The sequence below is a fragment of the Microcaecilia unicolor genome, chromosome 6, assembly GCF_901765095.1.
Source record: "Microcaecilia unicolor chromosome 6, aMicUni1.1, whole genome shotgun sequence".
Lineage (NCBI taxonomy): Eukaryota > Metazoa > Chordata > Amphibia > Gymnophiona > Siphonopidae > Microcaecilia > Microcaecilia unicolor.
Genome location: NC_044036.1, coordinates 212,319,333 through 212,334,471, shown reverse-complemented (window position 1 = coordinate 212,334,471; position 15,139 = coordinate 212,319,333). Strand labels below are relative to the sequence as shown.

General features: G+C 46.0%; 1 protein-coding gene across 1 annotated transcript in view; it reads left to right on the top strand.

Annotated features, from left to right (window-relative positions):
* LOC115472507 (protein FAM166A-like) overlaps positions 1–15,139 on the top strand; it is a 431,767-nt gene that overhangs the window by 353,702 nt on the left and 62,926 nt on the right. The gene's annotated exons all lie outside the window — the stretch shown is intronic.

The following is a 15,139-nucleotide window of genomic DNA, read 5'->3' as shown; positions in this document are numbered from 1 at the left end:
GCAATGTGAGCAGCTGACAGGCATCAGGAGAGTGGTTTCTGCTGCTAATTGCCAGCTGCAAGTTCCTCCCTGCTTGTTGACATAAGCCACTGCCGTGGTGTTGTCAGAGAACACCCTGACCGGAGAGGATACTAGAAATGGAGCAAAGGCTTCCAGGGCATGGCAAATCCAGGAGATTGAAAGGCCATTTCACCTCCATCTGAGACCATTCCCCTAAGCAAGATAGTGCACTCCCCAGCCAGAAAGGCTGACATCTGTGTTCACTATCTCCCAAGATGCAGGGGAAATGGAACTCCCTTGTTATTCTGTTGTGACACCACCGCATGCTCCAACTGGCTGATGTCCACAGAAGGTGAATATTGTAATTCTGGAAGACTAGAGACCAGTGGCTGAGAAGAGAATGCTGAAGAGGGCACCTGTGAACCTGCTCTCACGGCACCACTTCCACCACAATTATAGATCCTATCACCTCGACATGGCCCAAGTCCGAGGCTTGCTCTGTTGAAGCAACAATCGCATCTGATGGAACAGCTTCTCCCACCTTTGATCAGTGAGAAAGGCAGGAGAAGCTGTTCCATCAATTGTGGTTGTTGAAGAGAACACCCAGATACTCTATGGACTGAGAGGGAACTAGCCTGCTCTTCTTGAAATTGATCACCCAGCCTAATGACTGAAGAAAGTGAACAATGGTAGCTATTTTAGCTTTGCTGTCTGTGAAGAAGGCAGCTCAAATGAGCCAGATATCGAGATAGAGCCAGTTATCAAGATAGAGGTGCACTTTGATCCATTGACAATGTAGATAGGCTGCTACCACCAGTATTATCTTGGAAAATGTCCTTGGAAACATGGCTAGACCAAAGGGCACTGCCTTGAACTGGAAATGACGACCTTGAATTGCAAATCTCAAAAACCACTGATAAGGAGGACAAATGGATATATGAATATATGCCTCCTTCAGGTTCAGAGCTGTTAGGAATTCTCCCAGCATGATCCAGGTAGTCCTTTTGCGAGGAACCGGAATGACTGCATATAGAGTGAGCAAAGAATCTATGGTTGCTTGAACCACTGATTCCTTGGCAACCGGATGGGAGAACTCTAGCTTTCTTGAGTATTTCCAAGACCCACTGGTCTGAAGTGATCAAGGCCTACTCCTCTACAAACTCCTGAAGATGACCTCCCACCCTGAGGGGAGAGGCATGGGTCATCCTCATCTTATTGTGCATTACAGGAAGAACTGGTGTAATTCCCCATCTGGGGAGTGGACTTCTTGTCCGAATGAAAGGAAGACTGTCTTAAAAACAAGACTTTTGAATGAACTGTTGATGGCCAAGACCTATCATCTACTTTCCCAAAATCTGGAATGGGTGGACCCTGTAGCAGAATAAGCCAAACTCCTCGGTTTGTCTTTTGGGAAGCACTGTGGTTTAGTCTCACCTAGCTCCTTTACCAGGTTGTTTAGGTCCTCCCAAAAGATGCATTTCAGCCTGAAACAAAGCTTGGCTAGCCGAGATTTGGAGGCCACATCAGCTGCCCAGTTTCACAACCAGTTGCCTCTAGGCTACAACAGCCAAGGACATACCCCAAGCCAAGGCACTGAATATACCATATTTTGCATCTGCTAAATAAGCTAGCCGAGCCTCCAACTGGGCAGACTGACACATCTTCTGTACTATTGACTGTTGGTGCCATTTCAAGCAAACTCTTGCCACAAAGGAGCTACAGATGGACACCTGAAGGCCTAGGGAGGCCACCTCAAAGGACTGCTTTGGAGCATGCTCCCGAAGATCTTTAAGAGCAGTATCCCTTTCGACCATTGCTGTTCCCATTTTAAGGTCCATATCTGGGATATCCAGGTGCACGGGTAAGGCCTTAGAGGGGCCTTCATAATCAAAGACTCCTGACTCCCCAAGGCCAATGCCAATGGATCCTCAATCGAAAGCACTGCCAAGGCATCAGAGATGAGGGTACTGAGCTCTTCCTTGCTAAAAATAGCTTCAAAACCCTGGGATTATATCCCTCCTCAGGGGGAAGCACTCCTTCCTCTAGAGGCCCTTGAATAGAAGGCTCCTCAGAAACAACTGAAGCTTCATCCGAAGGAGGAGGAGGAGGAGGAGAAAAAAAAACTTCTGTCTCGGCCACACTGCAGAGGTCCAAACAAGATCTCTTGGGAGCAACAGGAGCGAAGGGCAGAGAAAAAGAAAGGGACTGAGAAGATCCTACCTGACTCTGCTTTAAAAGATAGGCCTGCTGTAGGACCAGCACAAATTCAGGGGGAAACATAACTCCTGGCTGTCCAGCCAGGTCAGGTTGCCCCAGAGAAGCAGAAACAGAGGTAGTTAACTACACGGGGAGTCCCAATACGTTTCCTGCACCATCAGCTCGTGCCTGTAAAATGGCTGCCATTCCCATGTCAAACTGAGGAGCGGTACTGGCAGCCATGTCTATGGAACCTAAGTGTCATGGTACCATTGGCAATGGCAAAATGTCTCCAGAGCTGCTCTCACCGGCATTGTTGCACTTCTCTCGTGCCTTTCCTGCCTTGTGTGATGAGTAATGGCTGGATGATTCATGGTAGGAGCAATGTTTCACTGACTCCATGAGAGTAGCCATACTGAACAGCACAGCTGCATCCCCCAACAGAACTGTATCTCCTGAAACACCAAAACATCGCCCTGGATGGAAGGCAGGTTTAACCCTGCTGCGTACCACTTCCTATGCACTCCCTACCACACTGAAGAAAGAAAGAGGCTCAAACAGCTGACTCCAACAAATGGGTTGTTGCATCTTTTTTCTTTTTCTTTCAAAGTGCCAGTTAGAATAGCTGCTGAGCCTTGAGTTTCAAAGAACAGAGGGTATAAGAGTGGAGGGGGTCCATGGGACACAGCAGACAGAACACTGGAACCTCCAAGTATGATCTACTGGCTAGGCAAATGGCTGACAAGCTTAGCTGGGAGCCAGGAGCAGCTATCCAAAGCTTAGCGTTAGAAGATACATCTATCCACCTGCTAGAAATAGAAAATACTGAAGGGCTGTGCAACCTCACAAGGGTTATATTTTACAGCTCACTTCTATGTTTTCTATCTCCATCTTCTGGTTAATGGACATAACTATCTCACAAGTTCTTAATCCATCGAGCAATGGTAGCTTTAGAAGCAGCCTGGCCCGGGGGAGGAAGTGACGTCATCGCATAGCATGGTGGTCTAGCCTTGCAGCTCCCACACCCAACACCGATTTTTGGGGTAAAATCGCAAATCAACAGCTGAAAAACGTAGCTTGGGTGAGTAGATCCTACCATTGAACAGCTACAGACATGAGCAAAACAAGCCGGAAAAAAGACGCGGATAGAGCAGAGAAAAGTATGGCGCCCAAGGCCGCTAAACGCCACGAGTCCACGGAGCATGCTTCCCTCTCGGACTCGGACTCTGTTCTGTCTATGTTGGAAGCGCGAGCACCTCCCTTGAAAAAAGGCATGTCTAGCAAGCTCCGCAAATTTTTATCCAATATCCAGACTGAAATTAAGCAGTCTACAGATGAAATCTAAGAGCGGATGGATACCTTAAGCGCTGACCTCCAAGAGTTAGGCGGCAGAGTGGAAGAGGCTGAACTGAAACTTGATGAACATGCTGAGTCCCTGAACAAACATGTTGACCTTCTCCAGGAGCTGGAACAAAAGCATGCACATTTGGAATATAAGATGGACGATCTCGAGAATAGGGGACGGAGGAATAATCTCCGTTTCCGCGGTGTACCTGAAGGTGGTGACACAGAGAATGTGGCTGAAATAGTGCAAACTTTGTGTTCAACTTTGCTCGGACCTGAAGCGGGTGCAATGCGATGTGAGCTGGATAGATCTCAGAGTGCTGGGGGCGCGTAAGGAACAGCAGACCCGCGATATAATCATGCGTTTCCACAAATATGAAATTAAGGAAAAAATTCTGGCGGCCGCCAGAAGGACTGAGCGTCTGGACTAGGGTGGGGCCCGCATTCAGGTTTACCAGGATTTATCGCAATATACATTGCAATTAAGAAGACAGATGAGACCAGTGCTGGAGTCCTTGAACAAACACAAAATACCATACAGATGGGGATTTCCCTTCGCTCTCCTTTTTACCCTGAAGGGTAACAAACAGAAGGTGCAAACTCTACAGGAGGCTTGGGAGGCTCTATATGCTGCGGAACTGGTTTCTGCTAAGTCTCCACCTGGGGCAGTAGCGCCTACCACCCGAGCAAAGCTTCAACGGTAGCAAAGAATCCCAGAATCTACAAAGCGTGGTATTCAGAAGCGCTGAGATGGACTGAGTAGTTTGGACTGATTCCATAAGACCAGGTCACCAGGGACATGGTGTAGGGAAAATACACTACTCTGGCCTGGCAGAGGTACCTATTTTGATTTGCATATTGTGAATGCTGGTGAGGGTTCCGCCCATAGTAAAAAATAAAAAAAAATTCACTGTTTATGGTTGGATGTACTGGTTATGATGGAGGGCTAGATGTTAACTGGTTGTCAATGGGGACTAGCAGAAGGGTGGACTGCTGATGGGAGAGTTAGTTGCTGTTTGATTCTGATAAGGCAGGGTTGGGGGGGGGGTGGATGTGTGGTTGGGTACTGTGTGAAGGGTGGGGAACTTCCTCGACTCCCACTTGGAGGATGTGGTCTTTCAATTGGTGAAAAAGGACGGGATAGGGGAGGGATTTCAGTGGAGGGAAGTGGCTAGGGGAGGGAGGGAGGAGGGGGGTAGGGAAGGACATGGCTGGCGTTTAATATTATACATTCTACGATACTGTGCAGAGCAGTCTTGGAGGGATGAAGCCACTTAAGAACGATAACCCATTTAATGAAGGGTACAGGTTTAAAGATCTTATCTTATAATGTAAAAGGCCTTAACATGCCTCAGAAACGACAGAAGTTTTATAAAGAATTGGGACAGCTTAGGCCACATGTGGCTCTTCTTCAAGAAACACACTTGAGGGGAAGGCATGAAAGACTTCTCTCCAGCTCGGACTACCCGGTGGCGTATTTTGCCTCTGCAGCAGGGTCCAGACGGGGGGGAGTAGCGATTTTGATACACTCCACAGTTGGGGCGCAGGTGCTTAAGATCAAGAGGGACCCGGGAGGACGCTATATTTTTCTGCATGTTAAAATTGACCAGGTGGACCTCACTATCGCTTCTATCTATGCCCCGAACTCAGGGCAAGAGGGTTTCATTGAGAGAGTTAAAAATTCTGTGGCCTCCTTTGCACAGGGCTCCCTTATTATAGGGGGGGACTTTAATACGGCAATGAACCCGGTGTAACAGGCCAGAGTATACCCTCCGCCCAGACTATACCCGGGGTTAAAGTGGCCTAGGCCAGAGTATACCCCGGGTATATTCTAGCCTAGACCAGTTTAACCCCGGGGTATACTCTGGCCCGAGGGGGTATAAAGTGGCCTAGGCCAGAGTATACCCCGGGGTTAAACTGGTCTAGGCTAGAATATACCCGGGGTATACTCTGGCCTAGGCCACTTTATACCCCCTCGGGCCAGATTATACCCCGAGAATATAAATTGGGGGCTAGGCCAATTCATACTCCCTCTAAAACAATATAATGCAATTGTAACATAATGTTCAACAAATTTGACTGTTCATAATATAATAAAAGTAGCCTAGGCCAGAATATACCCCTCTAGGCCAGAATATACCATCTGTGCTGCTTCCTCTAACACTTTCTCAGCCTGTCTCTGATTGGTTGCTTCCTCTAACACTTTCTCAGCCTATCTCTGATTGGTTGAGAAGCTGCTTCCTCTGTTGTCACTTCCCTGGTTTTCTCACCCTGTCTCTAATTGGTTGAAAAGTGCAGATCTCTTTTTATCATCCTCATACACACAGCTGCTTCTTCTAACACCAAACTCTTTACTTTACCATTGTTGACAACCATGGAAGACCAACTGTATAACCAACTTTTGACATTCTACACTGCAGCACAACAAAAGTACCCCCTGTGGATCTATGATCTACCTCCAGAGAAACGTCTAAATGCCAAGACCCAGTTCAGACAAACAGTTAAGCCATATCGAGCAGACAGAGGGATTCTTTTCCATGGGGAAAAGGAGGTTCTAACTAAAAGACAACTGCCAAATATCCTCAAGGCCTGTCATGACAACCCAATTTCTGGTGGCCATTTTGGCAGAGATAAAACATTAGCCAAAATCTCTGTCCATTATTACTGGAAGGGAATGAAGAACGACATTCACCAACATGTCAAAGCCTGTCAAAAATGTTTTGTTACAAATTCCAAAATCAGCAAGGAGGCTCCACCACTCAACAGTATACCAGTGCCTGGAAAAGTATGGAGCTTAGTCGGGATTGATATGATGGGTCCTCTTCAGGAAACATCAAATGGCAACAAATATATCGTTGCTGCCACTGATCATTTCTCAAAGTGGACTGAAGCTACAGCTGTTCCAGATAAGAGTGCCAAGTCAGTAGCAAATTTTTTGTACTCTGTTATTTGCCGCCTTGGCTTTATGGACACTGTCATAAGTGACCAGGGACGAGAGTTTGTGAACTCGATTATCGACAACCTGATGGAGCATTTTCAAACAGATCACCGCATTTCATCTGCCTACCACCCACAAACAAATGGCCAGCGGGAACGTGACAATCGAACACTCAAGGAATCTCTCAGTAAGCTTGTCAATGAACAAGGAAACAACTGGGACCAGTTCATCCCTGGTGTTTTGTTTGCCTATCACACATCTGTGCATGCCTCAACCAAGTGCACTCCATTTGAGGTCATGTATGGATGGAAGGCCAAGCTTCCTATGGACCTCAATCCCTCAGAATATGACACTATGGACACCATGCCCCTTTCAGATGATGCCAACCCTGATGTGCTAAATACACTGACAACCATTCATAAAAAGCTCTGCTCAGCTGTCAGTACCAACATTCACTCTGCCCAGGAACACCAGAAGCGTGCCTTTGACCATCGACACAACAGCCAAAAAGAAATCACTGCTGGAACCATCGTTTACATCAAGAATAAGCAACGTATTCATCGCATGGGTTCAAAGATGGAACCACACTGGATTGGACCCTACTTTGTTGTGGAATCCTTGACCAAGGGACAAGTAAAACTTAAGAACAATAAGACTGGCAAGATACTGAAGAACACCTACCATGCCAGCAACCTTAAGATTTACCAGGATGAAGAGACTACTCCACCACCTCAGTCCTGTGATGATTGTCTCAGTGACTCTGCTGCACAGAAACATAAGCAAACCAAGACTTTCAACCCACTACCAAGTTCAGAAAGAAAGTATCTTAGCACAACTCTTGGCCTTACATTTGGTAAGGTTGTGTATTGTGGATGCACAAGGGACCTTGGACAACCACGGCGTACATATAAAACCAAAGGTGATGGCAACTGCTACTTCCGGGCCATCAGCTACTTTCTGACAGGAACAGAGGACAACCACTCCCTGCTCAGAAAGAAAGTCATCCACCACATGAAAAATGACTTGAGAAGAAAACTACAGGACTACTTGAACCAAAAGGTGAATGAATATGTGAACATCTCTGGCATCTCCTGTGATGGAGTATGGGCAACTGATGCAGAGAACATGGCCACAGCAAAACTGCTGAGTTGTGACATTGTCATCCACACAAAAGTTGGTGACTCCATGGATTGGTTGACCTATCCTGCAAGTTTCAATCTGCAGTCAACAACAGAACACACACTTTATCTTGAAAACAAGCATGATCATTTTGATGTTGTTATCAGTGTTTAACTTTGAACGTTTATATTAAAGTGAGGAGCTCCTAGTCTTAGAAGATGAAGTTTCAGGACGTTATGACTTTTATTATATTATGAACAGTCAAATTAATTAAACATTATGTTACTAGGTATAAATTGGCCTAGGCTGTACCCCCTAGGGCAGGATATACTCCAAGGCAAAAATGGGTATATTTTCCCTGGGGGGGTATATTCTGGCCTAGGCTACTTTATCCCCCTGGGCATAGATAGTGTATTCTGCCCTGGAGGGGTATATTCTATTCTGCCCTGGAGGGGTATATTGTGGCCTAGGCCAGAGTAAACTCTGGGGTATATTGTGGCCTAGGCCAGAGTAAACTCCGGGGTATATTGTGGCCTAGGCCAGAGTAAACTCCGGGGTATATTCTGGCCTAGGGGGATATAGTCTGGCCTTTAGGCCAGTTTATCCCCTGGGGTATACTCTGGCCTAGGCCACTTTAACCTCAGGTATAGTCTGGGCAGGGGGTTAATGTGGCCTGTTACACCGGGCATAGATCGCTCTGGAGCCTCTAGAAAGGAGGAACAGAGGGACACGCAAGCATTGAGATCTTTAGCACAATCATTAGGTACGGTAGACTTGTGGAGGGTTCATAATCAGAGGGTGCGAGATTATACGTTCTATTCCCCAGTACATCACTCCTACTCCCGTATAGACTATATCCTTGTGGATGTTGCCTTAGCGGAGAGAGGCCCAGAAGCAGGAATAGGCAGTATGACCCTGTTTGACCATGCCCCGATATGGGTAACTTTACCCAATATTAGGACTGAGAGTAAGGACAAAAGATGGGCATTAAACGTTAATATTCTGCAAGATGAGGCAGCTGTGGTGGGATATAAAAAAATGTTGAAAGAATACTTTGAGTTTAATTTGAATTCTGGGCCTTCGCTCAGCACAATTTGGGATACCATGAAGGCAGTATCCCGTGGCTATTTTTTGCAACTGGCCAGTAAGAAAGCAAAGGCCCGTAAGGCACAGGTAGCAAGCTGTTTGGAGAATATTCGTTCACTGGAAGCGCAGCATAAGGCAAGTGGGTCCCCACAGACCCTGAAAGAACTAAGTGATCAAAGATTAATGCTCGATTCTATCTACTCTGAGCAACTTAGCATGTTACAGGTATATGCAAAGAGCAGGTTGGGCTCTTACGAGTTCGCCAATAAAGCAGGGCATCTTTTAGCCATAAAGATGCGTAGGCAAAAAGTAGACAAAACTATCTTAAAGATCAGGGACGAGGGTGGGAATGATCTTGATAAATCTGAGGACATACGTAGGAGATTTGGGGAATTCTACCAGGCCTTATACGCTGAGGAACTCAATCCCCCCATGGAATTAGTAGATCAATACTTACGAGATAGCGAGTTGTCCTCTCTGAGTCACCAGCAGCAGCGACTGCTAGATGAGCCGGTTACCCCTAAGGAAATTCAAGAGGCTATTACAAGCCTACCATCGAGCAAGTCGCCTGGTCTGGATGGATTGCCTAATGAGTTTTATAAGCAGTTTGCACCCAAGTTAGCCCCCCTCTTAGCTGACTTGTTTAACCAGGTGGGAAAAGTTGGGTCCTTGCCTCTGTCTATGATGGAGGCTTGGATAGCGGTACTACCCAAGTCTGGAAAAGATCATTTGGACTGTGGATCCTACAGACCTATATCAGTGTTAAATGCTGACGTAAAAATCTTGGCTAAGGTATTAGCCAATCGATTGGCACCAATTCTTCCAGTACTCATCCATCCAGATCAAATGGGCTTTGTCTCGTACCGGAAAGCAATGGACAATATCAGGAGGGTGGTAGACCTTATGTACCTGGCAAAAAGAACCCAGAAACCGTTATGTCTCTTAAGTCTGGACGCGGAAAAAGCCTTTGATCGGGTTCACTGGCCCTTTATGCATAGAGCCCTTGAGACGATGGGGTTTGGATTGCAGTTTAGGAGATGGATTCAGGCTTTTTATGAATCCCCAAGGGCATGTGTCCGGGTCAACGGAAGCAATTCAGACTTATTTACGCTCTATAGAGGAACTAGACAGGGATGCCCTCTTTCACCTTTGTTGTTCGCTATGGTGATGGAGCCCTTTGCGGCCAGGTTGCGCTTGGACCCCAATATCTCAGGAGTTAGAGTAGCAGACAGAGTTCATAAACTGGCCCTTTTTGCGGATGATGTCCTACTGTTTGTTACTCGCCCACTGACCACATTCCCGCATTTAGAGCGATTGATAGAAGAATATTCTGCTGTGTCTGGCTTTAAAGTCAACATGGCTAAATCTGAAGCCCTAAATGTAACCCTTCCAGAGGAGGTGGTGGGCTCTTTAAAGATCTCTTCTCCTTTTCGATGGGCTCATAAGCAACTTAGATACTTGGGGGTGAACTTGACTAGGACATTCTCAGAGCTGTTTAACGCAAATTATAAGGGGCTAGGCAAAATTATCAGAGCTGATTTAGAGCGCTGGGGGGACATGCAATTTTCATGGTTTGGAAGAATAGCTATTCTTAAAATGAATATTCTGCCTCGGTTGCTATATCTTTTCCAGGTGCTGCCTGTGATGATGCCCAGGTGATTTATAGCATCCTTACAAGACATACTTGTGCAGTTCGTCTGGGCAGGAAAGCGTCCAAGGCTAGCGAGATCACTGTTATACAGGGATAGGAAAAGAAGTGGGCTGGGGGTACCCAATCTCGCTTGGTACTATAGAGCGGCACAGGGGAAGGCAGCACTTGAATGGCACCAAGAATACCCAGATAGACAATGGGTACAAATAGAACAACACTCACTGGGTGACACACCGTTGATCGCACTAATATGGTTACCTAGGCCATTTAGACGTATGGGAGAGGGAACTTGCTCCTCAGTGGAGGTAACACTTTATTATTGGGACAGAATGTTTCCCAAGAAACAATGCATCTTGACCCAGAGTACCCCAATAGCATATAACCCATTATTCCTGCCCGGTACTATAAAGGGGACATTCACAAAATGGCACGGAGCTGGGGTGCGGACCAGGGGACAGATGTTTGAAGCTGACTCCGTGCTGTCTTTTAAGGCTCTGAAGGATAGATACCCAGAGGTAGAGGGGGGTGAATTCGCCTATTGTCAAGTGGCCCACTTCTTGCAAACTAAAGCGGTGCGAGAGGTGATGTCGTAAAAGAAACTTGGTCTGGAGGAGATATGTGGGAAACTTACGTCCTCCCGTGGCCTGATTGGTTATCTCTATCAGAACATAAGTCACCATTCATCTTATAATGGAGTACACAGAAGAGGTTGGAAGAGGGAACTAGGTATACATTTGGAGGAGTCCGAGTGGGAGAGTATTGAGAGAAAAGTAGTGAGGCTATCGACTCATGTCCCCCTGCAGGAGAATGCAGTGAAGGTGCTGTATAGGTGGTACCTCACACCGGCCCGGTTGCAGAGGATCTTTCCAGATGCGTTGGATGGGTGTTGGCGACTCTGTGTGGTGGAGCTGCAAAAAAATTAAGGCTTACTGGAGGGCGATTCATTTTCAGTTACAAAAATGGCTGGGGTGCAAGGTGCCACTGAGTCCGTTGGTGTTCCTGTTTTCAACCAGGATTGCTGGTCTCTCATCTGCCCAACAGTCACTGGTAAACCAGGTGGTGAGCACTGCCAGGGTGGTCGTGGCTTCCCATTGGCGGAGAGAGGGGGTGCCCCCACTAACAAAATGGCTCCATAAATTGAGGTATGTGAGAGAGATGGAGAGATTGATTGCCGAGCGCAAGCACCAGTTGGGTACTTGGCAGTCGGTATGGCAATATATTCCTCCTGACGCTCTGTAATTACGGGCCATACGCTCAGAGAGTGTTCTGCATGACCATAGCTAGCCGTGTCTTATGGGAGAGAGGGGGGGGGGGGGAGGGGGCAGGGACTGTGTGGGGAATTATTATACTCTGTAAAAAACTCCAAAAAATTATTGAAGTTTGGTAAAGTAACTGTAGGCCAGTTGATACTGTTACCTGTTACAATATAGGCAGTACTATTAGACTTCTTGTATATGTAATGCAGAAGTGCTTGCCTGTTGCTTGTATTATGTAAATTTTGTTCTGGTTCACTGATAATAAAGACTTCTTGCAATTAAAAAAAATAAAAAAAAAGAAGCAGCCTGGCCCTTCCTGGGACCACCAAAAAGAACAAAAAGGTGGTCTGAATAGCGGAAATCATTAGTGACCTCCAAATAATGCATAAAGTTCATACATCAAGGGAACGCAATGAGGCATAACCCTTTCCACAGTCTTCCTTAAAGGAGGGAAGAAACAAAGGCTGGTTAATGTGGAAAGCCAAAATGAGGTAATTAAATTCGCAGATGACACAAAATTATTCAGGGTCGTCAAGTCGCAGGAGGAGTGTGAAAGATTACAGGAAGACCTCGCGAGACTGGGGGATTGGGTGTGCAAGTGGCATATGAAGGTCAATGTTGACAAGTGCAAAGTGATGCATGTGGGTAAGAGGAACCCGAATTACAGCTATGTCATGCAAGGTTCCGTGTTAGGAGTTACGGACCTAGAAAGGGATCTGGGAGTCATCATTGATAAGATGTTAAAAATGTCTGCCCAGTATGCTGCCGCGGCTAAGAAAGCACACAGAAGGTTGAGTATTATTAGGAAAGGGATGGAAAACAAACACGAGGATGTTATAATGCCGTTGTATCGCTCTATGATGCGACCGCACCTCGAGTATTGTGTCAAGTTCTGGTCGCCACATCTCAAAAAAGATATAAAGGAATTAGAAAAGGTGCAGAGAAGGGCGACGAAAATGATAAAGGGAATGGAATGACTTCCCTATGAGGAAAGGCTGAGAAGGTTAGGGCTCTTCAGCTTAGAGAAAAGGCGGCTGAGGGGTGATATGATAGAAGTCTACAAAATAATGAGCGGAGTAGAGCGGACAGATGTGAAGCATTTGTTTACACTTTCAACAACAACAAAACAAGGGGACACAAGATGAAGCTAGGATATAGGAGTGGCCTAGTGGTTAGGGTGGTGGACTTTGGTCCTGAGGAACTGAGTTCAATTCCCACTTCAGGCACAGGCAGCTCCTTGTGACTCTGGGCAAGTCATTTAACCCTCCATAGCTGCATTGAGCCTGCTATGAGTGGGAAAGCACGGGGTACAAAAATAAGAGAAAGTTTTTCTTTACTCAGCGTGTAGTTAGACTCTGAAACTCGTTGCCGGAGAATGTAGTGACAGCAGCTGGCCTTATGGAATTTAAAGCGGGTTTGGACAGATTCCTGAGGGAAAAGTCCATTGAACATTATTCTTTTTTTTTGGGGGGGGGGGGGGGGGTTGCCGGGTTCTTGAAGCCTGGATTGGCCGCTGTCGGAGACAGGATGCTGGGCTTGAAGGACCCTTGGTCTTTTCCCAGTATGGCGGTGCTTATGTACTTATGACCTTCAGTAAGAAGGCATTGTTCTAAGAGAAATACCTGCTTCCGTAAAGGAAAGAAAAGGATCTCTACAAGATAAGTCTTGCAGTTCCGAAATCCTTCTGGCTGAAGTGATCACCACTAGAAACACTGTCTTCAAGGTGGGATCCTTAAGAGAGGCTCAAAGGGAGCTTTTTGGAGAGCTTTGAGGACTAGATTTAAATTCCAAGCTGGACAGGAAAGGTACACTTGAAGCTTAAGGTGAGTAATTTCCTTGAGAAAACGGATAATATCAGGGCGAGACCCTAAGGGCGCATTAGACAAACAACCCCTGTAACAGGATAAAGCCACTACCTGAACTTTGAGAGAATTCAATGCCAGTCCCTTTTTGAGGCCTTCCAAGAAAAATGCTAGAATCTGGGGAGATATTGCCCTTTCCAATCACCGAAGAGCCTCGAAATCTGGGCATATGGAAGTAGTAGACCACTTTGCCTGCAGCAAAGTAGCAATAACATCATCTGTATATTCCTTTTTTCTCAACTTTGCCCTCTCAATAGTGTAACCCCATGGGCATTATGCAGATCAAAACAGGAGAGGAATGGACCAGATAGTAGGGCAAAACTCCAATACAACACAGACTGGGAGTCAGCAGAATGTTTAACAGTGTAGTCTTTTGTAGTGCACACTTTATTTGTTCAGGCACTCAAAGTCAACGCAAGAGATAAGCAGTCATCTGCCTTCAAGTTAACCAGGTGTAGCCAATTGAAAAACAGTTTTTCCCTAAAACACTTCCAGGGGTTTCAGTCCAGGAAAATACTCTGCCCACTTTGGCAATCAGTTTCATACCATCTATTGACTCAAAACTCTGGCAGTTTGAGGTAAGGTTTCAGCATGCTTCACAGAGTTTAACAAACAACTGTGTGGAACAGGAGCACTCTACCCCTCCCTCTTACGGATCTCTCTCCTTCTCTCCTGTAGAAACAGTAATGGAGAAATCTGTCCCAAGGGTCTATAAAGCTCCATAAATCCTTCCAAACCCAAGCATTTCACACCTCAGGGTTACCTTCCACTCCACAGAAGCCCTTTAGCTGCCCTTCAGCTGGCTGCCTGTCCATATGCCCCTCCTCCTCCACTGCTTGCTCCTCTACACCTTTCTAGTTCAGAGCTGGGTGGAGGCAAAGGCGGTCGGTGGCCCAACTGTTTGGGGAGGCAAAAGGTGGTGGGGTTAGGGTGGGGCCAGGGATGGAGCTTAAATCCATAATTGTCTGATAACACGCAGAAAAAATAAATAAATAAAAAGTCACAATTAATACCTTTTATTAAATTTAGATATTAGATATGTATCATATGTCAAAGAATAAAGTGGTTGCTCAAAGCATATTCTAACCACAATCGCAAAACACTATGCCAAAAACTTTGTCCAAAAACACACTCAGAACCTTACTGTACCATAAATATTACACTGGGCAGACCTAATACACCAATATACCACCCATACGGAAAATGCAGACCGTCAACAATATGAAACAAGGGATCATATCATCACAATTCTCATGTAGAGCCACAAAACACCCTAATTCATGTTTAATGTGGGATAAAATGCCATAAATAAGTAAATAAATATAAACTTTTAATGTTGAGCACCTGATTCTCAAAATGGATATATTCCAAACACTATAATGAAAATAAATGATCTTTTCTACCTTTGTTGTCTAGTGACTTTTTCTGATCATGCTGGCCCAGTATCCGTTCTGCTGCTATCTGTCCTCAGTGCAGGTCAGGAAGTCATCCTCCTTAAATATCTCCCTGGCAACCCAGGACACCTCCAGCCAACCCCCCCTGCTTTCCCAGCAGTAAGGTAAACAAACCATAAACCAATTTCTACAACTGCTAGAGGGCTTTCACTGCAGCTCCTGCTGTGAGGATGGAGGTAAATCAACAATTTAATCCCCTCAGAGCAGCTAGACTCCACAGCTGATCCATTCTG